At 37.0% G+C, this 22,998-nt stretch overlaps 1 long non-coding RNA gene across 31 annotated transcripts in view; it reads left to right on the top strand.

Moving 5' to 3' along the window:
* Positions 1-22,998, top strand: part of LOC129027787 (uncharacterized) — a 61,758-nt gene that overhangs the window by 27,086 nt on the left and 11,674 nt on the right. For 13 of the 31 annotated variants that reach the window (XR_010126260.1, XR_010126251.1, XR_010126261.1 and 10 more), the window contains one exon: positions 7,281-7,335. The exons of 13 other annotated variants lie outside the window; for them this stretch is intronic. This is a non-coding gene — a long non-coding RNA (uncharacterized LOC129027787). Of the gene's footprint in view, positions 1-1,350; positions 1,408-7,280; positions 7,336-22,998 lie in introns of all 31 variants that reach the window. 5 more of the 31 variants (XR_010126257.1, XR_010126248.1, XR_010126268.1 and 2 more) reach the window with 1 other exon arrangement.

Here is a 22,998-nt window from a genome sequence, read left to right as displayed (position 1 = left end):
AAATCTCATTACCTGATTGTTGCTAAGAATTTTCTGGTAAGGGCTGCCTACAAAACAGAGGAAAGGGAAATTCCTCTGACTTTTTACCAATGATAGAACCCTAGAGGTGACGTGCTTGAAGAGGGAGGCAAGACCTGATTTTGGATTTAAAATCTCAAAGGCAGATGTTTATTCAACTGATCTAACAAGCTATAGGGTCAATAGAGAAGTAAAATAAGAAAATGAATGAGGATTGTCAGAAGACATGGGAAAGCAAAGAAGAAGCCTATTATAAGTAATTCCAAAGCAATTTTATGACCCATGAATTGTTCTTTTTCTGTACCAGCACACTTATTTCCAGACTTTAAATGTGTTATCAAGTTTGACTTACCTGTACTCCCTCATCCCTCAACTTACTTCTGGACCAGATCTTGGTTTATTTGGTGTGCAGGTGTCCCATAGCAGGAAATATGACTGAGATGAGTTTATACTTATGAGATAAAACACTCAGCTGTAGATCTGCTGCTAAAGAGGTTAGCATAAGGAGAGGGGCTGGAACTTAGACTTTCTGAAACAAAGACTTGGATGATTCATTATAAAGCTGTCTGTCTCTCGAATTTCTCTTGGGTGGATGGTGATAATAGACAAGTCCAGTATGGTATTTTTGGTTTGGAATGAAGACTTTGGGTAAAGATGCTATAGGAACATTCTTCTTTTAGTGAGTGGTATATAGCAATTCAGCAGGTTGGGAGGTTAGCACCTTACTTATCATTACTTACTTACTTATCATTACCATACTTACCTACCCTTCCAACAAATTGTTCACACACTTCTCTGGCAACCCATCTTAAGTGTCTTGTAATATACAGGCTCATTAGAATAGAAGTACCTTAATTAAGAACCTAAAGGAATTGACATGAATTGGGATACCTGGGACACCTAAAATGAAATGATGATACTGAATTATCCACACAGTGAAATAGCTGAAAAAAAAATAGAACCAAGGTGTTCAGGGATGAAGAGGGTCCAGCATAAACCGGGGTTGTCTCCAGGATATGGGACTTTCCTGTTTTAAGACTGGGAAAACCCTGGGCAAACTAGGACAAGTTGTTCACCTTAGTCAAGCATCTAATGGTAGACTATTATCAAAATGACTGCCATGACTAAGATGGTTTCATGGACCTACAATAATAAATGATCTGAAGTAGAGTCAAATGAGGGAATCCTCCAGAGACATCCAAGAAATGGAGTCTTGCTCTTTCAGTTTTCCAGACAGCTTCATCTAAGAATATGTAGTACACATTGTATCTGGATTTCTAATATTTAGACATTCCTATAAGCCTGACTGATTATTTGAAAATCTACTTCCAGAGAACTGAATAGAAGAAATGAAAAAGTTTGATGTAAACCATAATCTGGGCTTCTAAGGTAGGAATTCCTTTATGATAGCCTAATATAGGATGTGCCTGTTGGTAATAGAATTGTTTTCTAATATCTTGGAAAGATGTTTGCTGAAATGATATCCTGTCAGTAAAACATCCTAGAACCTTAAAAGTCTGAGTACTTAAAAAAATCCTGGAAGCACAAAGATTATCAAGGATACATGAATAGACATAAAGCAAATACATGTCAGGAAGGTTATACCTCTATCAGGCAATTGGGATTTTCATGGTATCTCATATTTGTGAGTGGTATCTTCTTCACAGAAGCTTGTCTATGAAGCTTATTGGGACATAGTACTCACACTATAAATTTCTGCTCTCATAGCTAAGAATGAACAGAGGATTTCTTTTTATTACAAACACTCCTCTTCAGCTGTGTGTGCTGTCTGCACCTGCAGTATGGGAGGGCAGTTGAGGAAACATGATTCATTGTATTTTGCCTCTCTGTTAGCTAAAGTGCTAGATTATCCCACAATTCCTTGAGAATTTTAGCAAACAGGATCACACTTGTTCAAGCTTAAATCATTTACCTAATTAAATACTTGGAAAGAATAAATAACAGCAACTAACAGTTCCCCGATCCTGCCAGAGGGCAGTGAATTACTTAATTTGTGCTCTCTGCTTGAGATGGACATCAAAAATCCTGGAGAGCTCTTTTAGGAATATCTTATAACATATGCAAGGAGAGATGTGTAGAAGCTTTTCTTCCCTTCCTCCCTCCCTCCCTTCCAACCTTTCCTCCCTCCCTTCCAACCTTTCCTCCCTCCCTTCCAACCTTTCCTCCCTCCCTCCCTCTCTCCCTCCTTCCCTTCCTCCCTTCCTTCCTTCCTGAAATATTATTTGAGCAAGGTACATACAGGCAGAAATACCATATTTTAGAAGAATACAGAAAGAACTGCATGGAATCAAATTCCAGTTGACTTGCCAATATAAGTCAACATATTTTGGTTGTTCCTTTTAAAGGGTTTCTTCATGCCTTGTGAAAAACAAGTTGGAGATCACCTGCTAACAGTGATAAGGGTAGCAAGGATGTTTGATGTTGGTTAAGTGGGGATGTATGGAATATTTGTTGTGCAATTTTATCAAATAAATATTGAACAATGTGCAAGCCATATGGGAGGTCTAGTTATGGTATGGGATCTTCAATTCATAGTAGTGCTAATTTGTTAATTTAGATGATTTTCTCTAGCTATGTTCAGCTGCCCAGAAGGCAAAAAAAGTCAGAAGAACAAGAGAAAATTATTAAATAATGGACCATATAATTGAACTCAGGGAAAAAAGTGAAGACAAAATAGAAAAATAATAAGGAAAAAGTATCAAGATGGTTAAAACATTAAGTGGGATTAGTTTGGTCAAGTGAGCTAGAAGGACAGAGAACACAATACATAAATTAGTGACTTGGGAAATAAAACAATGTTAGGCCCTGGAATTAAGGGCATAGAGGAATTTGCTCATAATATTTTATACAGCAGAAGAAAATGATGTAGAGGGAGGTAGGAATAGATATGAAGGTCAGAACCCAGGAAGCTAAGGAGCATTGTACAATGATAGCGTATTAAAGAACAGGCTGCCAGCCTAGGCTGTGAGCATGGGTGGGTGGTGACAATGCGAAGTGTGTTAATAATGGTTCTCAGATGCAAATAATAGAACTTACTTGGGTTAGCTTGAACAGAAAAGGATTTAGTGAAGAACCAGTGAACTACAGTTAGATCCTATACAACTAAGAAACATACAGGCAGGAACAACTCAGGAGAAACATACAGCTAATGACATCACTAGTGTCACTGTCCATGCTCAGAACTTCTGATGCTAGTGACTGGAAGATAAAAAGAAAAAAATAATCAGTTACCTTGAATAACTGGATGCCTCTGTGATGCTGGTTGCTCTGTGGAAGAAGGCTCTCGTGCTAGTTGTTCTGTGGAAGAAGCTCCTGCATCATGTTGATCACTTCCACATCTGAGAACAATGCAGATGTGTCTGTGCTGAGAAACATATGTCACATGCAGAATCCTAGCTTCCCAGAGCTCTTTCAGCTTTCCAGCCCCCATAGTACATTAGATAAGGTGAGAATCAGTGCTAAGAGTGAATCTGCCATATCTGTCCCAGAATAGTTTATAATTGAATATTAATTGATAGAAAAATAAATGAGACTCATGATGAAGTTAGAGTCAAATGGAAAGAACTCTTTGCTTCCCAGCTTTTTGTATGGTTGGCCAGACAGCAGTGGTCACATGACAAAAGATTCAGTGTAGTGTATGTGGTCAGTTTTGACTTTTCAACTATGGACACTGCCAGTTCAAGAGATGGAAGTCTCTGTTTATATATATGAAGTATGGCCTCTTTTCTTTCTCTTTTTTATGTGGGGCGTAAAGAATTATATGCATCACCTTGTATAAGAATTGATCATAGTTTTAAATATAACAAATAAAACTAAACAATTTTAAAGGAAATCATAGGAATATGTTACCATGGCCTTAGGTTAGGCAATTGTTTCACATATTTGACACATGTATAAGTTATGAAAGAAAAAAATACACAAATTGTACATCATCAAATTAAAAGATTTTGTAATGAAAAGGACATCATCAAAAAAGTGAAAAGATTTAGTTGTTAATTTAGGTGTCAATTTGACTGCATTAAGGAATACCTAGAGACTTGCAAAGAGTTATTTCTGGGTGGGTCTGTGAGGGTTTTTTAGAGGAGATTGGCATATCAGTCACTGGACTGAGTAGGGAAGATCTACCCTCAATGTCAGCAGGAACCATCCAATCAGCTCGAGACCCAGATAAAACAAAAAAGGCAGCAGAAAGGTGAATTCAATCTCTCTCTCTCACACACACACACCTGCTCTGCCCCATCATTGCCCTTCCTCCATGGAATGACACAGCAAGAAGGCCCTCACCAGATGCCATCTTCTCGATCTTGAACTTTCCAGGCCCTAGAACCATAAACCAATTCATTTCTGTTCATTGTAAATTACCCAGTCTCAATATTCTGTGATAGCAGCACAAAACAGAATAAGACAAATGATAACCCACAAATGTGTGTGAAATACTTTAAAATCATATTTTTGATAAGGAACTTGTATTTATATACGAGCAATTCTCAAATTAAACAATAAAATATGCATAATATAAAACCGATTTCTAAATGGGTAAAAGATTTGAATAGACATTTCTCTAAAGAGGATATACAAGTGGCCAATAAGCACATGAAAAGTTGCTCAACATCATTAGTCCATAGGAAAATATAAATCAAAACCACAGTGAAATGTAACTTCTTATCCACAATGGTAGCTAAAACTTAGACAGACCATAAAAAGTATTATGAAGTGTATAGAGGAATGAGAACCCTTATACAATCCTGATGGGATAGTAAAATAGTGCAGTCAGTTTGGGAAACAGTTTAGCAGTCCCTCAAAATGATAAATTATAAAGTCACTATATAATATGATGATTCTACTCATAGGTAGACTAGAGAGAAGTAAAGTCATAAGTCCACACACAAAAATGTACACAGATGTCCATGTCAGCTTTATCCATAAGAATCAAAATGTAGAAACAACCCAAAGGTCCGTCAATGGAAAATAAAATGTGGACTCTCTGTGCAATTGGATATTACCTGGCAATAAAAAGGAATTAAATATTTACACATGCTATGTAACATGGATTAACTTTGAAAGTATTATTCTTAGAGAAAGAAGCCAGTTAAGGAAGACCCCATATTATATGACTACATTTATATAAAATGTCCACAGTAGTCAAATTCATGGTGATGAAAATTCAATTAGTAGTTACTGAGGGCTATGGAAAGGTGGGAATGTGAAATGATTACTAATGGGTAGAGAATTTCCTTTTGTTGTGATAAAAATATTTTACAATTAGATCATGCTGATGATTGCACAATCCTGGGAATATAATAAAAGCCACTGAAATGCACACTTTATAATACGTTTAAAGTATAAATATGAAGCTATTGTTAATATGTGTGTACATGTATATATTACACATATGGAATTTATATACATATAAGATACACATATATAAATATATACACATATATACATGCACACACATATTAATAACATGTATGTTACCTGTTTGTCAAATATATAATATATATTACACATATGTGATATTGTATATATATATTTCACATGCTCAGTTAACATACACTTACACTCCCCTAATGTGAACTAACAAAATACTAGATTCCCTGATAATTTTGGACATCCTTTGTTTCCATACACTTTCTGCTTTGGTACCATCTTTGTGTAATTACAAATTCTCAATTCTGTCTTAAATCTTTCTCCTGGACCCTTGCCCTTTACTTTCTTCTTAGTCTGCATTTGATTCTTCTATTTTCTACTTGTTGACATCTACTGTAGAACTTTCAATAATTGACCCACAGTCAGGTGCGATGGCCCACATCTGTAATCCCAACAGTTTGGGAGGCTGAGGCAGGTGGATCTGTTAAGTCTAGGAGTTTGAGACTAGCCTGGGAAACATAGAGGAGACCTCATCTCTACAAAGAAAAAAAAAATCTTAGCCAGTTGTGGTGGGCACGTACCTGTGGTCCCAGCTACTAGGGAGGCTGAGGTGGGTGGATCGTTTGAGCCTGGGAGGTAAAGGTGCAGTAAGAAATGATCGCACCACTGCACTCCAGTATGGGTAGCAGGGCAAGAATCTGTCTCAAAAAAAGAAAACAAAAAACACAAGTAATTGACCCATTAGCTTAGGACCACCTGTGTGATGTAACTTACTCTAATGTTCTCTGTAGTATCTGCATCTTTGCCAGCTATTTTGTCTGACATTCTGGTATCAGGATCCTCCCGCTTATAATGGCAACTATCACTCTCTAATAATTGTTTCCAATGACCACTATGTTTAATGAGGAAACTGCATCCCAGTCTGTTCAGAGAGGGAAGAAATACATGTCAAAAATTACATGTCTGTGCATATCGATGCCATACCCTTCAGTTTACAGGAGGGTTCTCACATCACCGTCATGCCACAGATTTTAAGGAATTGGAAACTGTTTCCTCAAGATCCATTTCCCTTATACAGATACAGATGCAATACACTGCTGTCATGCAGGGTGTCAATCTGTATGAAGATCTGTATATGTGATCATTATAATATCTTAGTATGGGAAGGTTGATAACTGAGCAGTCCCTTCTGCATCTTCCTTTGAGGATATTTCAAGAACATTTTTGGCTCTCCTTGCCTTTACATTTGACAGACTTGCACAGATGATTTGTGGAATACAGCTCTTAGTGATTCTGCCTTGAGGATGAAGGATCTACTGCCAGGGCAACATGGGAATGATGCAGTTCATGACACATTTTTGAGTAGGCATCTCAAGATGAATGCCCCAAACTACTGAATATAATTAGTCTGTGGGAGACACAGCTTATGACATTCTCTGCTATTCATTACTATAGAAAGAGTCACTTCCAAAGAGGAAGAAATAAAAAGCAACATTGATGCATTGCCAGTTGACATCACCAGAGTGAGCATGTTGTGAGGTAGAATGGATATATGTGTACTTTGGTGTTCAAGAGACATGCAGGTACTCCTTCTGCATGTACTGGGCAAGAGTACAACCACTGCCTAGATACGACATTTCAGGAGTAACAGGGGAATCTGTGAGATTCAGCCTTGTGCTATCACTGAGACTGATTCTTCAGTCAGGCTAGCAAGGGTTTAATAGCTGGCCACATTGCCTATATTTTGAGCTCATGCAGATTTTCATCACAGTGATTTTAGCTGTGTTGCATAGGTTTACAACTTTGAATTTTTTCAACAATTTTAGCTCTTGAAAAACTTGTTATAATCATTAATATTTCTTTTGTTTCAGAGACACAAGACCATCACACAATTAAATGTATTCAAAAGTTCCTGTAGCTTGCCAGGTACCTTAACCTCCACTTTTTTTTTTGCTTATAATTTTTATTAATGAGATTGCTTAAAAAGGAGTTTGTCTTTAAAAAGCAATATGTTTTGCTGCTGCCACGTGACAGAATTTAGAATCAGGCTGCCTCTGTATTGTGCAAATGCCAGATCTGCCACATATTAACTGTATGTCCTTGGGCAAGATAATCTTTTTGCCTAACTTGATGCCTTCCTTATCTGAAAAAATAGAGAGAAGGAGAATAATGGTTCTTAATAAGATTGTTAGGGTGTTAACTCGATTACTAATGTAAAGAGCATTTATTAAAGTATGTAATAAGTGTTCATTATAATTATCTTGCCTATTATTAGTGTATTGGCCTTTATATTTGATTTCTCTAGTGATTTTGGAACTTCCTTTTGGACTGTGGTACAAATCTTTCCCACTCACTCTTCCCACATTGGATTTCCTACGATGGTCCTTATTCAGTCCTAGAGAACCAACCCTCAGCTCCAATCTATGGATTATCTTGCAAATTCCTAGCAAGAACTAAGGGGGAAGGCACAACATTATTAGGTAGAGAAAGCGGGAGAGGTTTTCGGACTCAGATACTATTATATGTAAGTACTGTTCTAAGCACAGGAAACACACAGCATCCACCAGGGGGTGCTTGTCTTGTAAAGATTGGTTAATTTTTGTCCAGCTCAGTCAGGGAAGATCCTTAAGAGACTAAAGTTGAACAGACACTAAAATGAATGTGTTCTTGAATATGACGTGGAATTTTGAGCTTGGTGCTCACTTGCCTGGATATAAAACTATTTTTGCAGCCTGAAGTCACATAATGAAGTTTTAATAGAGGCATTAGAATAGCATGAATACTCCATATAAGAGAAATATTTAACCATCCTCTCCTTTCAGCTCTACTTCCCCAACACACTAGCTCCTAAACACACACACACACACACACACACACACACTAACCTGGCCCATGAAACCCTACTTATTTACGTATATGATTTATTTTGTATGCTGAAAACTGTGATGTTTAGGACCCACTGTATCTTCTTATTTGGTCTCATTGAGTCAGAAGCTGGATGGTGCCTTTATTCCAAACAGAACCACATAATGCCATCCTGAATTTCATAAATACATCCTTCATATTTTATTATTTCATTAGTCACTTGAATTCTCTACATAACCTGTAGCAAGTTCTTTTGATTATTTATAAGGTACACTGTACTAATAAGATATATAGACCTGTGGGCTTTTGCCCTGATGGCACAGATGGAAAAGTAGTTTCAGTGACTAGATTAGGAAGAAACTATCACTTTGTTCCTGATAAATATTTATTAAAGACAAGCATTTTACAAAATTTAGAAAATTAAACTAACCCTGTTTTAGTGGGTTGCTTAAACAATTTTTTATAAGAATGTATGGATTTGAAATGCTTTTAAAATCTTATTTCATTAATATAATTACCATTCAAAATTAAGTTACACAGAGTATCTCAATTTGTTGCTCATGGGATATGATCTCTCTTAGTTTAAAATTACATTATACTCAGGAAAGCTTCAAACTATCAGGTTAGCTTGTTTGGCAGATTGTTAGATGAATTCTCTAATTCACTGAAACATCTATTACAATTTTCAAAAGAATTGACTATAATGAATTAGAGAGCTAATCTTAATAATTTATCACTCAAATGAGGTCATCACAGCTAGTGGAATATTCAAGACTACCAGCCCATTTCTAACATTTTCTTTATATGGAAAAATATATTTTACATTATGTTCTATCATATTTTTAATGGATTATAAAATATACTAAAGAGCTGCTGTATTATAAAATAAAAATTACTCATCATCAGCCTGTTGTAAATTACTTGTATGAAATTATTAATTATAATCTTGGCAAATAATTAATATGAGAGTGTGAAGCACTGATAAACAGGGAACAATGGTATACTCAAGTTCTAAAATTTTAAGCATTTATTAGAAAATCCAGAGACAATTACAAACTACATTTGTTCACTGTGGGTATATTTCATTTAAAATAATAATAGTGACTGTTAATATATTTTTAAATAGTAGTATAAATATTTAACTGAAGTTTGTTAACTTTTTAAATTCTCAAATATAACTGAAGTTTATAAAGAAATATTGGTCCAGATTTGCTTTTTTTGAATTTGAGAGATTTATAGGGAAACCTAGGAGACTAAGTTACAGAATGGCATGTTACTGAAACATTCACAATGAAGAGAAAATGGCCAAACAAACAACAATAAAAAATAAAACTAATCTTGATTTAAGCTAGACTGATATACTTCAAGCTCCGTGTCTTGGGAATCAGCACTGATTCATCAGAAAGGGTAGATTGCTCTGTCAGTTTGGACCAAAGCTTACACATTATTTTCTGCTGTTGTTCTTTAGAACTCCTGTCTTTTTACAAATGCTGACGTGCTTGTGTCCTGACACTCTTTCCTGATAAAATGTGCATCCTATGTCCTGTACAGTACAGTCTTTTTGTGTTTAGACTAGTCCCACTCTTTCTTTTTTTTTTTTAATTTCCCTCATTCTCTACAGAAATTCATTCTACCTCCCCACTGGGAACACAGCCTGCCCCAAGTATCAGCCAGGAGCCAGGCACTGTTATGCACCCAAGAATAGCCTTTAAACTGCTTGTGTCTATACATTTTAATCTGCATTGCTTCTATATACGATGTTTTCCTAAACTGCTTGCCAATCAGAATGTTACATATTATGTATCCCAAAATCCAATCTATATAGTTTTGTACAGTCTGAATTTACTGTGCTTTTTTTCTTTTTTCAGATAACCCTCATTCAGTGTGTTTTATTTCCTTATATTTCATGATGTTTTGGTCATAAGCTTATGTTTGTTAAGCATCCAGATGAGAGCTGAGCTCTGCGTGGCTCCTTGATTATAGTCAGAGGACCTGGCTAAGCTGTACCTAGACTCCTAACCCACAAAAACTGTGGGATGATATATGTGTTTGTTTAAGCAACAATAGAAAAATGATATAATTAGCTTATCTTAACTCATATAAAATGTAAATATAAACAATTTAATGGAACAGAATTGTAGGTGAAGGAGCTGAGTCACACAGATATAAGAAAATTTGGATCTTCAAATTATGTCAAAGAATAAACAATTCAGTAAGCAGTTTCAGAAAATAATATCCATTTGAAGAAAATTTATACTATATTCATACTTAATATTGTATAGAATATAAATAAGGTGGATTAAATATCTAAATGTAAAAATACAAAACATTTTTACGTGTATGCATTTAATACATTCATATATAATGTGGGAGAAATCACAAAATGAGATTTTTATAATATTGTGATGATTGATGCATTATTAAGATAGGAAAAGGATGTTACATCTGACAATAATTAAAACTAATATGCATAAGCATATATTTCATTAATGCTTCGGTGGAAAAAGCATTCTTTTTATTTTTAACCTTTTATTTTGAGGTAATTACTGCATCACATACAGTTATAAGAAATAATAGAGAGAAGTCCAGTATACCCTTCACCTGGTTTCCCATTGGTAACATATTTCTTTTTTTTTTCCTGTTTTTTTTTAATTTTTTTATTTTATTTATGTATTTATTATTATTATACTTTAAGTTTTAGGGTACATGTGCGCAATGTGCAGGTTAGTTACATATGTATACATGTGCCATGCTGGTTCGCTACACCCACTAACTCATCATCTAGTATTAGGTATATCTCCCAGTGCTATCCCTCCCCACTCCCCCCACCCCACAACAGTCCCCAGAGTGTGATGTTCCCCTTCCTGTGTCCATGTGTTCTCATTGTTCAATTCCCACCTATGAGTGAGAATATATGGTATTTGGTTTTTTGTTCTTGCAATAGTTTACGAGAATGATGATTTCCAATTTCATCCGTGTCCCTACAAAGGACATGAACTCCTCATTTTTTATGGCTGCATAGTATTCCATGGTGTATATGTGCCACATTTTCTTAATCCAGTCTAGGATTGTTGGACATTTGGGTTGATTCCAGGTCTTTCCTATTGTGAATAATGCTGCAATAAACATACGTGAGCATGTGTCTTTATAGCAGCATGATTTATAGTCTTTTGGGTATATACCCAGTAATGGGATGGCTGGGTCAAATGGTATTTCTAGTTCTAGATCCCTGAGGAATTGCCACATTGACTTCCACAAGGGTTGAACTAGTTTACGGTCCTACCAACAGTGTAAAAGTGTTCCTATTTCTCCACATCCTCTCCAGGACCTGTTGTTTCCTGACTTTGTAATGATTGCCATTCTAACTGGTGTGAGATGGTATCTCATTGTGGTTTTGATTTGTATTTCTCTGACAGCCAGTGATGGTGAGCATTTTTTCATGTGTTTTTTGGCTACATAAATGTCTTCTTTTGAGAAGTGTCTGTTCATGTCCTTCGCCCACTTTTTGATGGGGTTGTTTGTTTTTTTCTTGTAAATTTGTTGGAGTTCATTGTAGATTCTGGATATTAGCCCTTTGTCAGATGAGTAGGTTGCGAAAATTTTCTCCCATTTTGTAGGTTGCTGTTCACTCTGATGGTAGTTTCTTTTGCTGTGCAGAAGCTCTTGAGTTTAATTAGATCCCATTTGTCAATTTTGGCTTTTGTTGCCATTGCTGTTTGTGTTTTAGGCATGAAGACCTTGCCCATGCCTATGTCCTGAATGGTAATGCCTAGGTTTTCTTCTAGGTTTTTTATGGTTTTAGGTCTAACATTTAAGTCTTTAATCCATCTTGAATTGATTTTTGTATAAGGTGTAAGGAAGGGATCCAGTTTCAGCTTTCTACATATGGCTAGCCAGTTTTCCCAGCACCATTTATTAAATAGGGAATCCTTTCCCCATTGCTTGTTTTCTCAGGTTTGTCAAAGATCAGATAGTTGTAGATGTGTGGCATTATTTCTGAGGGCTCTGTTCTGTTCCATTGATCTATATCTCTGTTTTGGTACCAGTACCATGCTGTTTTGGTTACTGTTGCCTGGTAGTATAGTTTGAAGCCAGGTAGTGTGATGCCTCCAGCTTTGTTCTTTTGGCTTCGGATTGACTTGGCAATGCAGGCTCTTTTTTGGTTCCATATGAACTTTAAAGTAGTTTTTTCCAATTCTGTGGGGAATGTCATTGGTACCTTGATGGGGATGGCATTGAATCTGTAAATTACCTTGGGCAGTATGGCCATTTTCATGATATTGATTCTTCCTACCCATGAGCATGGAATGTTCTTCCATTTCTTTTTATCCTCTTTTATTTCCTTGAGCAGTGGTTTGTAGTTCTCCTTGAAAAGGTCCTTCACGTCCCTTGTAAGTTGGATTCCTAGGTATTTTATTCCCTTTGAAGCAATTGTGAATGGGAGTTCACTCATGAGTTGGCTCTCTGTCTGTTATTGGTGTATAAGAATGCTTGTGATTTTTGTACATTGATTTTGTATCCTGAGACTTTGCTGAAGTTGCTTATCAGCTTAAGGTGATTTTGGGCTGAGACAATGGGGTTTTCTAGATATACAATCACGTCGTCTGCAAACAGGGACAATTTGACTTCCTCTTTTCCTAATTGAATACCCTTTATTTCCTTCTCCTGCCTAATTGCCCTGGCCAGAACTTCCAACACTATGTTGAATAGGAGTGGTGAGAGAGGGCATCCCTGTCTTGTGCCAGTTTTCAAAGGGAATGCTTCCAGTTTTTGCCCATTCAGTATGATATTGGCTGTGGGTTTGTCATAAATAGCTCTTATTATTTTGAGATACGTCCCATCAATACCTAATTTACTGAGAGTTTTTAGCATGAAACGTTGTTGAATTTTGTCAAAGGCCTTTTCTGCATCTATTGAGATAATCATGTGGTTTTTGTCTTTGGTTCTGTTTATATGCTGGATTACATTTATTGATTTGCGTATATTGAACCAGCCTTGCATCCCAGGGATGAAGCCCACTTGATCATGGTGGATAAGCTTTTTGATGTGCTGCTGGATTTGGTTTGCCAGTATTTTATTGAAGATTTTTGCATCAATTTTCATCAAGGATATTGGTCTAAAATTCTTTTTTTTGGTTGTATCTCTGCCCGGCTTTGGTATCAGGATGATGCTGGCCTCATAGAATGAGTTAGGGAGGATTCCCTCTTTTTCTATTGATTGGAATAGTTTCAGAAGGAATGGTACCAGTTCCTCCTTGTACCTCTGGTAGAATTCGGCTGTGAATCCATCTGGTCCTGGACTCTTTTTGGTTGGTAAGCTATTGATTATTGCCACAATTTCAGCTCCTGTTATTGGTCAATTCAGAGATTCAACTTCTTCCTGGTTTAGTCTTTGGAGAGTGTATGTGTCAAGGTATTTATCCATTTCTTCGATATTTTCTAGTTTATTTGTGTAGAGGTGTTTGTAGTATTCTCTGATGGTAGTTTGTATTTCTGTGGGATCAGTGGTGATATCCCCTTTATCATTTTTTATTGCATCTATTTGATTCTTCTCTCTTGTTTTCTTTATTAATCTTGCTAGTGGTCTATCAATTTTGTTGATCCTTTCAAAAAACCAGATCCTGGACTCATTAATTTTTTGAAGGGTTTTTTGTGTCTCTATTTCCTTCAGATCTGCTCTGATTTTAGTTGTTTCTTGCCTTCTGCTAGCTTTTGAATGTGTTTGCTCTTGCTTTTCTAGTTCTTTTAATTGTGATGTTAGGGTGTCAATTTTGGATCTTTCCTGCTTTCTCTTTTGGGCATTTAGTGCTATAAGTTTCCCTCTACACACTGCTTTGAATGCATCCCAGAGATTCTGGTATGTTGTGTCTTGGTTCTCGTTGGTTTCAAAGAACATCTTTATTTCGGACTTCATTTCGTTATGTACCCAGTAGTCATTCAAGAGCAGATTGTTCAGTTTCCATGTAGTTGAGCAGTTTTGAGTGAGATTCTTAATCCTGAGTTTTAGCTTGATTGCACTATGATCTGAGAGATAGTTTGTTATAATTTCTGTTCTTTTACATTTACTGAGGAGAGCATTACTTCCAAGTATGTGGTCAATTTTGGAATAGGTGTGGTGTGGTGCTGAAAAAAATGTATATTCTGTTGATTTGGGGTGGAGAGCTCTGTAGATGTCTGTTAGATCCGCTTGGTGCAGAGCTGAGTTCAATTCCTGGGTATCCTTGTTAACTTTCTGTCTCGTTGATCTGTCTAATATTGACAGTGGGGTGTTAAAGTCTCCCATTATTAATGTGTGGGAGTCTAAGTCTCTTTGTAGGTCACTCAGGACTTGCTTTATGAATGCAGGTGCTCCTTTATTGGGTGCACATATATTTAGGTTAGTTAGCTCTTCTTGTTGAATTGATCCCTTTACCATTATGTAATGGCCTTCTTTGTCTCTTTTGATCTTTGTTGGTTTAAAGTCTGTTTTATCAGAGACTAGGATTGCAACCCCTGCCTTTTTTTGTTCTCCATTTGCTTGGTAGATCTTCCTCCATCCTTTTATTTTGAGCATATGTGTGTCTCTGCACGTGAGATATGTTTCCTGAATACAGCACACTGATGGGTCTTGACTCTTTATCCAATTTGCCAGTCTGTGTCTTTTAATTGGAGCATTTAGTCCATTTACATTTAAAGTTAATATTTTTATGTGTGAATTTGATCCTGTCATTATGATGTTAGCTGGTTATTTTGCTCGTTAGTTGATGCAGTCTCTTCCTAGTCTCGATGGTCTTTACATTTTGGCATGATTTTGCAGCGGGTGGTACGGGTTGTGCCTTTCCATGTTTAACGCTTCCTTCAGGAGCTCTTTTAGGGCAGGTCTGGTGGTGACAAAATCTCTCAGCATTTGGTTGTCTGTAAAGTATTTTATTTCTCCTTCACGTATGAAGCTTAGTTTGGCTGGATATGAAATTCTGGGTTGAAAATTCTTTTCTTTAAGAATGTTGAATATTGGCCCCCACTCTCTTCTGGCTTGTAGAGTTTCTGCCGAGAGATCCGCTGTTAGTCTGATGGGCCTCCCTTTGAGGGTAACCCGACCTTTCTCTCTGGCTGCCCTGAACATTTTTTCCTTCATTTCAACTTTGCTGAATCTGACAATTATGTGTCTTGGAGTTGTTCTTCTCGAGGAGTATCTTTGTGGTGTTCTCTGTATTTCCTGAATCTGAATGTTGGCCTGCCTTGCTAGATTGGGGAAGTTCTCCTGGATAATATCCTATAGAGTGTTTTCCAACTTGGTTCCATTCTCCCCGTCACTTTCAGGTACACCAATCAGATATAGATTTGGTCTTTTCACGTAGTCCCACATTTCTTGGAGGCTTTGCTCGTTTCTTTTTATTCTTTTTTCTCTAAACTTCCCTTCTCGCTTCATTTCATTCATTTCATCTTCCATCACTGACACCCTTTCTTCCATTTGATCGCATCAGCTCCTGAGGCTTCTGCATTCTTCACGTAGTTCTCGAGCCTTGTTTTTCAGCTCCATCCGCTCCTTTAAGCACTTCTCTGTATTGGTTATTCTAGTTATACATTCTTCTAAATTTTTTTCAAAGTTTTCAACTTCTTTGCCTTTGATTTGAATATCCTCCCATAGCTTGAAGTAATTTGATCATCTGAAGCCTTCTTCTCTCAGCTCGTCAAAGTCATTCTCTGTCCAGCTTTGTTCCATTGCTGGTGAGGAACTGCGTTGCTTTGGAGGAGGAGAGGCGCTCTGCTTTTTAGAGTTTCCAGTCTTTCTGCTCTGTTTTTTCCCCATCTTTGTGGTTTTATCTACTTTTGGTCTTTGATGATGGTGATGTACAGATGGGTTTTTGGTGTGGATGTCCTTTCTGTTTGTTAGTTTTCCTTCTAACAGGCAGGATCCTCAGCTGCAGGTCTGTTGGAGTACCTGGCCAGCTGTGTGAGGTGTCAGTCTGCCCCTGCTGGGGGATGCCTCCCAGTTAGGCTGCTTGGGGGTCAGGGGTCAGGGACCCACTTGAAGAGGCAGCCTGCCTGTTCTCAGATCTCCAGCTGTGTGCTGGGAGAACCACTGCTCTCTTCAAAGCTGTCAGACAGGGACATTAAAGTCTGCAGAGGTTACTGCTGTCTTTTTGTTTGTCTGTGCCCTGCCCCCAGAGGTGGAGCCTACAGAGGCAGGCAGGCCTCCTTGAGATGTGGTGGGCTCCACCCAGTTCAAGCTTCCCAGCTGCTTTGTTTACCTAAGCGAGCCTGGGCAATGGCTGGCGCCCCTCCCACAGCCTAGCTGCCGCCTTGCTGTTTGATCTCAGACTGCTGTGCTAGCCATCAGTGAGACTCCGTGGGTGTAGGACCCTCTGAGCCTGGTGCGGGATATAATCTCCTGGTGCACCATTTTTTAAGCCCGTCGGAAAAGCGCAGTATTCGGGTGGGAGTGACCTGATTTTCCAGGCGCCATCTGTCACCCCTTTCTTTGACTGGGAAAGGGAACTCCCTGACCCCTTGCACTTCCTGAGTGAGGCAATGCCTCGCCCTTTTTTGGCTCATGCACAGTGCATGCACCCACTGACCTGCACCCACTGTCTGGCACTCCCTAGTGAGATGAACCGGGTACCTCAGATGGAATTGCAGAAATCACCTGTCTTCTGCGTCGCTCACGCTGGGAGGTGTAGACTGGAGCTGTTCCTATTCGGCCATCTTGGCTCCTTCCAAGCAATTTCTTAGGTAGTAAGAAATAGCAAATTCTAAAGAAACAAGCACACGCCTAATATGAACAATTTCTTGTTAAAATTAAGCAGTAACACAAGCAAATTCTGTTTTATATAGATAGACAGGAAATCAACCTCAACTAGCCAGTGGTTCTGAACCTTAATCTTAATTAACAATTAAATATGGTTTTTGTTCTTGTATTTGTTTTGCAAGAACAAAGTAGTGAAGATGTGTTTCACTGAGGCAGGTAGATAGAGCTATTTTCAGGGTGGAGAGCGAGGAGGGACTTTGCTTTATCTTAGAGACATGCAGATTCCTTCATCATGATCAGTTTAAAAGCTATTGGCCTAAAGTTTATTGTTATTCTAAAATTTTCACTCTAATATCTTGATTATGCACTAAAAAAGCTGGTATATTTATCTTGGAATATTATGGGAAAATAAAGAAGAGAGAAGATAAATAATGCAAATAAATATCTATACTGGCAAAAATGTTTATTCAGTTCCCTCATCTTCCATGGGAACACCAACTCTTCCCCCATTTCTGGCTTTCAATTCCAAAGACTCTGCTAGATTAGCCCAGAAGTTAGTAACTCAATTACAAGGACCTTCACTTTTTCTCCATTAATTTTATTTTTGTAACCAAGAGAAGTGTCTATACTTTAGATGTGTTTGCATTTCCCTGTGCCAGACATCTTACAGAATGAATGCTTTCAGTTTTCAAGGAATTCTTGTCACCATGTCTCTCAGCCTTGACTACTTCATGCTCAGGGCAGTGGTCTGCATTCTGGAAAGCATCATTTTGCCAGGCGTTCTGCTCTTCCCTCACAATAATGTGTATTCTGTGTTTAAACTTAATTAAACCTGTTTTGTTTACCTTTCACACAAATTTGCAAAAAGGTGATTTTCCATTGTATGGTTTTCCTACTCTTCATAACGAAATATTTCTCAAATGTTCTGCCCCACAGGCACTTTTCTTCATTTCTCTTCCTTTCTTGCTCAAGACACCTGTCAGTACATTTAATATTTTCTATTATCTCTTAAACAGAAGGGGCCTCAGGCTGTAGCTTGACAAAGACACCCAAGGTTATTGACATCTCAAGTAGATCCAGCTGTCAGTGCCTCCCCAGTCCTCTTGTTCAAAACAGAGAATGATTGAAGTGTTTGGTCCAATGATTTATTTTGGACTTTTTTAACATTTATTTTGGACTTATTTTGTGTCAGGTCTTTAACATGTAAAAGATACTGGTCTACCCTCCAAGGAGCTTCCATTCCAAGATATTCGAAGAATATCTTGGATATTCTTCCAAGGAGCTTCCATTCCAAGATATTCGAAGAAGACAGACATGCAGAGGAGCTCTTTGTGAAATGTGTTTTCCCCAAGTGCAAGAAAACATACATAGGAAAGAGATCTGAAAACATTAAAGGGCAATTTATGACAGAGGCAAAGGAAACCATGGTCTCTCTCCCTCTTGCCATTTTAATTCTAGAGCCAGACAGTCTTAAACAATGAAAATAATTTATGTTAAAGCATCACACTGGTTAAAATAAAACTGTATTATCATTTTATATTCTTCATATTTTATTTATTTATTTTTTGAGATGGAGTCTCGCTCTTTCTCCCAGGCTGGAGTGCAATGGTGCGATCTCCACTCACTGCAACCGCCGCCTCCTGGGTTCAAGTAATTCTCCTGCCTCAGCATCCCAAGTAGTTGGGATTACAGGTGCACACCACCACACCCAGCTAATTTTTGTATTTTTAGTAGAGATGGGGTTTCACCATGTTGGTCAGGCCAGTCTTGAACTCCTGATCTCAGGTGATCTGCCCACCTCGGCCTCCCAAAGTTCTGGAATTACAGGCATGAGCCACTGTGCCTGGCCATATTCTTCATATTTTTATAAGGCTTCATGTATATATTGATTTGGAGATGGCAACCTAGGATGACTCATTTCAGGACAACTCTACTTGGAAAAAAATTGTTCTTTGTGGAAGTGGAAATATTTCTGTATTGTTTCATGTGGGAATGAATCTTAAAAAATTAGATAATTATTGGAAACTCTGGTGGCTTTGAAGTCTGGGAAACAGAAGAAGGGCAGATTTTAACTCTTTCTTAAATTGTAATCTTACTATAGGAGAAAAGGCAACCTGAAAGGCACTGCGAGGCACACAGCAATGAAGGGCGGTGCTGGCACTTTCAGTTCTGGATTTATGATAATGAGCAGTAGGGAACATACAGGAATTTCTCCCTATATCAGGGAAGAAGAATACATTGTTAGGACATTTGACCTTTGGTAAGAGAGGTCGAAAAGAAGATTTGAATTGTAGGGGGCAGAAAAAAACCTGGATTAAACCATAAAAAGAGATACCATGAAAAACAACATGTTATCACAGAAAAATCAATTATCAGAGTGAAAAATATAGGGGGAAAATGAAAATCATTTCTATAACCCATAATATCAGTATGTCCATAAGCAATCTAAAAGCAGAATTTTTAGGGGGGGAAACACATATAATGAGGTATTCTGGAACAAGGATGTGTAATTTCTTCCTCTCTGGCTCCAGATAGTAAATTTTTAGGCTTTGCAAACCATACAGGTCTTTAGCAAATATTCAGTTCTGCTTACACAGCGTGAGGTAGTCATAAACAAGACATAAAGGCATGAGAGGAGCTATGTACCAATACAACTTTATTTCCAAAAACAGGTGGCTTGCCAGATTTGGTTCATGGTTTGCCAACCTCTCTTCTAGAACCATTGAAGTTATTTGTAAAATGACTCCAGGTTGATGTTTTTGATCCTTTATTTCTATGATTTCACTCTACGGTATTTTAATCTTGATTTTAAGGGGCAGCTTTACAAAGAATAAATAATATCAAAAAATATGTTTTGTGAAGGACAATATCTTTTCAGCTAAAACTAGAGACCGTGTAAATTAAAAATAATTAGACCTTATGGTTTTTTATTTGAACAATTGATAAGTTTCAGGCCACCTCATCTACATCAATAAAATAGAATGCATTTAAATATCAGCAGTGATTTAGGTCACATATAAGCACATACAATGACTGTAAGATCTTCTTAGTGTCATCTCACGTTTTTTTCTCACACAGTGCTCTCTGTGAACATCATTTCCATTGTATCTCCTGTCTTTTAGGCTAGACCGGTGGCACCTATTATTCTCACAGGCAATTCCTTACTATGCCATTGAATATCAGCCATGCTCTGACTGGGCTCTGCACCCTGCTGAGTGATAATCACACAAGTGTGACCACAGGAGGATGGTCAGTGGACCCTGAATTAAGCTGAGCTTCTCAGGTCACACTAGGCCTATAGCAAAGAATCATCTGATAATCCTATAGCATAGCTGGTATTCTTTCAATAATAGCTGTCAGATGTGTATCTATTCATGCTACAGCCACACTCACCCTCCCACAAAACCTCTTAACTGAGATAAATTTGACATTTAGAAATGATTAAGAAATGGCAACTTTTGAAGAGTCAGCCCTGCATCAACCTCAACTAATTTCTTGACCTGTTTTATCCCCTGCTGTGAAAAGTAACTGTCAGGACATGCAGGCTGATATGTGTGATTGCCTTGGTCTGGTCTCCCAAAGCCATGAGATCAAGCGCTTAAACAAAAAAGCATGCATACTTACCAATAACAATGTATTTTGAGCATATTGCACCTTAAATTCAGATTTAAGAGATGGGAATAAATCTCCAACATTTCAGAAACATAGTTCTGTTAGTAAACCTAAGTTGAGTTAATGAATTATGGTTAATGATGACATCACACTTTCTCCCAAAAACAATGAGGCTACTGGTTTTATATTTGTGTAAATAAGGGACTCCAATTAGTGATTTTCCCCAAATACAAGGAAATCTGTCAAAGATACATTGAACTTCTACCTCTAGACATGTAAAACCGTAGCGACATTGAAATACAGACAGTCTAGCTTTATAAAGACCAAGACTCAGTATTTACCAGGCACCCCATTCCAATACAATTAGATATGCCAGTTATTGACAGCAAATACCCTGCTGTAATCTCTGAGGAGAAACTGAAAGCTTTCAAGGGAAGTGAGTGTCAAAGTATCTGGAAACAATCATTGTCGTAATCCCTTTGAAAGATGAAAATGCATTACAGGAGAACAAATGGAACTAACAGTTTAAATATCTATTCAAACAAAATAACATAGTTTACCCTTACTGTTTCTTCTGCTTGGAATTTTCTTCCCCTATGAAATCTTTGTGGTTCACTCTCGCTTCCTCTAGGTCTTCGCTCCAATGACCTCTCAGTGAGACCTTCTCTAGGCACCTCTATCAGAGACTGAATCCTGCTTCCCTCCACACTCCATCCCTCTACCTTATCCTATTTTTCTCATTAGCACTCATCATCATCCTGTTTTATTCAACCCATTCATTAAATGATTTCCTCCAAAACCCTGGGATTGAAAGAGTGCTGTAAGAAGGCAAAGACTTTCACTTTGTACACTGTAGGTGTTCAGTAATTATTCGGTAAATAAATAAATGATTGAATAAATGAATATGTGAATAAATAATTCTTTTTCACCAAGAACCTCTGCCGTTCCAATTTCTCTTCACCAACATTTAATATCAAGTTAGGATTTGAGGAGACTTATATGCAATTAAAAATATGCACTTCTACTTCAAGTCTGTCAATTGTCAACTATTTTATTCTCTTTGCTAACTTAGATTTTTATCATACTGGCTTCAGCATTTGATGCTTGATAATGATACTGCAGACAAACACTCAAATACTGTGACATTACATCAGAGTCCACATAATTCATGTAAAAATTTACTTTGTCTACTGATACAGAGAGAAAGAAGAAGAAAAATGATTAATTAGTAAAAGTTGTTCTACCCACATTTGCCTTAGCTGGTATAAGTGCCTGAGAGGCCTGTAGTGTAACCATCTCATCTTAAAGCACAGAGTGTTTTTCAAGGACATATCTACCTTCTTATTTATAATACATAATATAGAGTTTAATCCCCAAACACAAGCTTAAACGCGTGCTACTTGTGCAAAAATTATTTCAATAAAAAAGTTAAAAATATAAAATTTTCAAAATAAATTTATAGAGAAAGACAAGGAACCATTTGAAGAATGGTATAAAAACATATTGAAAGTCACAAAATATCTGAGCAATGGAAGCTATATTATGTGTTCCTGATGGAAAAACTTAAAATTAAAAACAGTCAGTTTTCACATAATATAGAAATAGAATCCGAATTTAATTAGAATACCAATAGATTTTTTAATTGGATAGAATAATCTGTAAATTTGTATGGAAAAACAAATACCTAAAAGTGACCATTGAATAAATGGCAATGAGGGGGGACTCCATTTGCCTAATTTTAGGGCACATTATATAATCGAATACATTAAACCAAATATTACAAAATCATATTGATATGATATTATTATAAGAAAACCAGAAAAATCATGAGAACAATATGTGTATACATATACACACATATATATTTATTTATGTGGATAGATAGAATAATTAAATACATGATCAGTGTGTCATTTATTAATATGTATTCTTAAAAAAGTAAAATGATAGCAAAACTGGCATTTGGAAGAAAATGTTAATTCATTTAGAAGAAAATAAAACTACGCTCCTATCTTTCACCATATTCAAATAAGAAATACAATACAGATTAAGAACTTAAATTTTTTAAAACCTTAAAATCTTTAAAAATGTCTAGGACACTCTATATGTAATTTAGCAATAAAAACATGCGTAATTGGCTATATAAAACTGAAAATATTTGTTTCAGAAAGAATACTGTGAACCAATAAATAGATCTACAGAAGTGTAGGAAAATCTTCTTAAACAGATGTCACCAACAGTTAAATGTATATAATATAAAGTAGCTAAGCCATACTGATGGGAAACATTGGCAAAAACACCAATGGAAAACGAGTCAGAAGGCTCGAATAGGTTTATCACTGAGAAGCAAATGCTCATGGATAATATGCCATATAATAAGTGACT

The sequence above is a fragment of the Pongo pygmaeus genome, chromosome 3, assembly GCF_028885625.2.
Source record: "Pongo pygmaeus isolate AG05252 chromosome 3, NHGRI_mPonPyg2-v2.0_pri, whole genome shotgun sequence".
In the NCBI taxonomy this organism is placed as follows: Eukaryota; Metazoa; Chordata; class Mammalia; order Primates; family Hominidae; genus Pongo; species Pongo pygmaeus.
The sequence above is the reverse complement of the archived record's forward strand: the minus strand, read 5'-3'. Positions and strand labels throughout refer to the sequence as shown.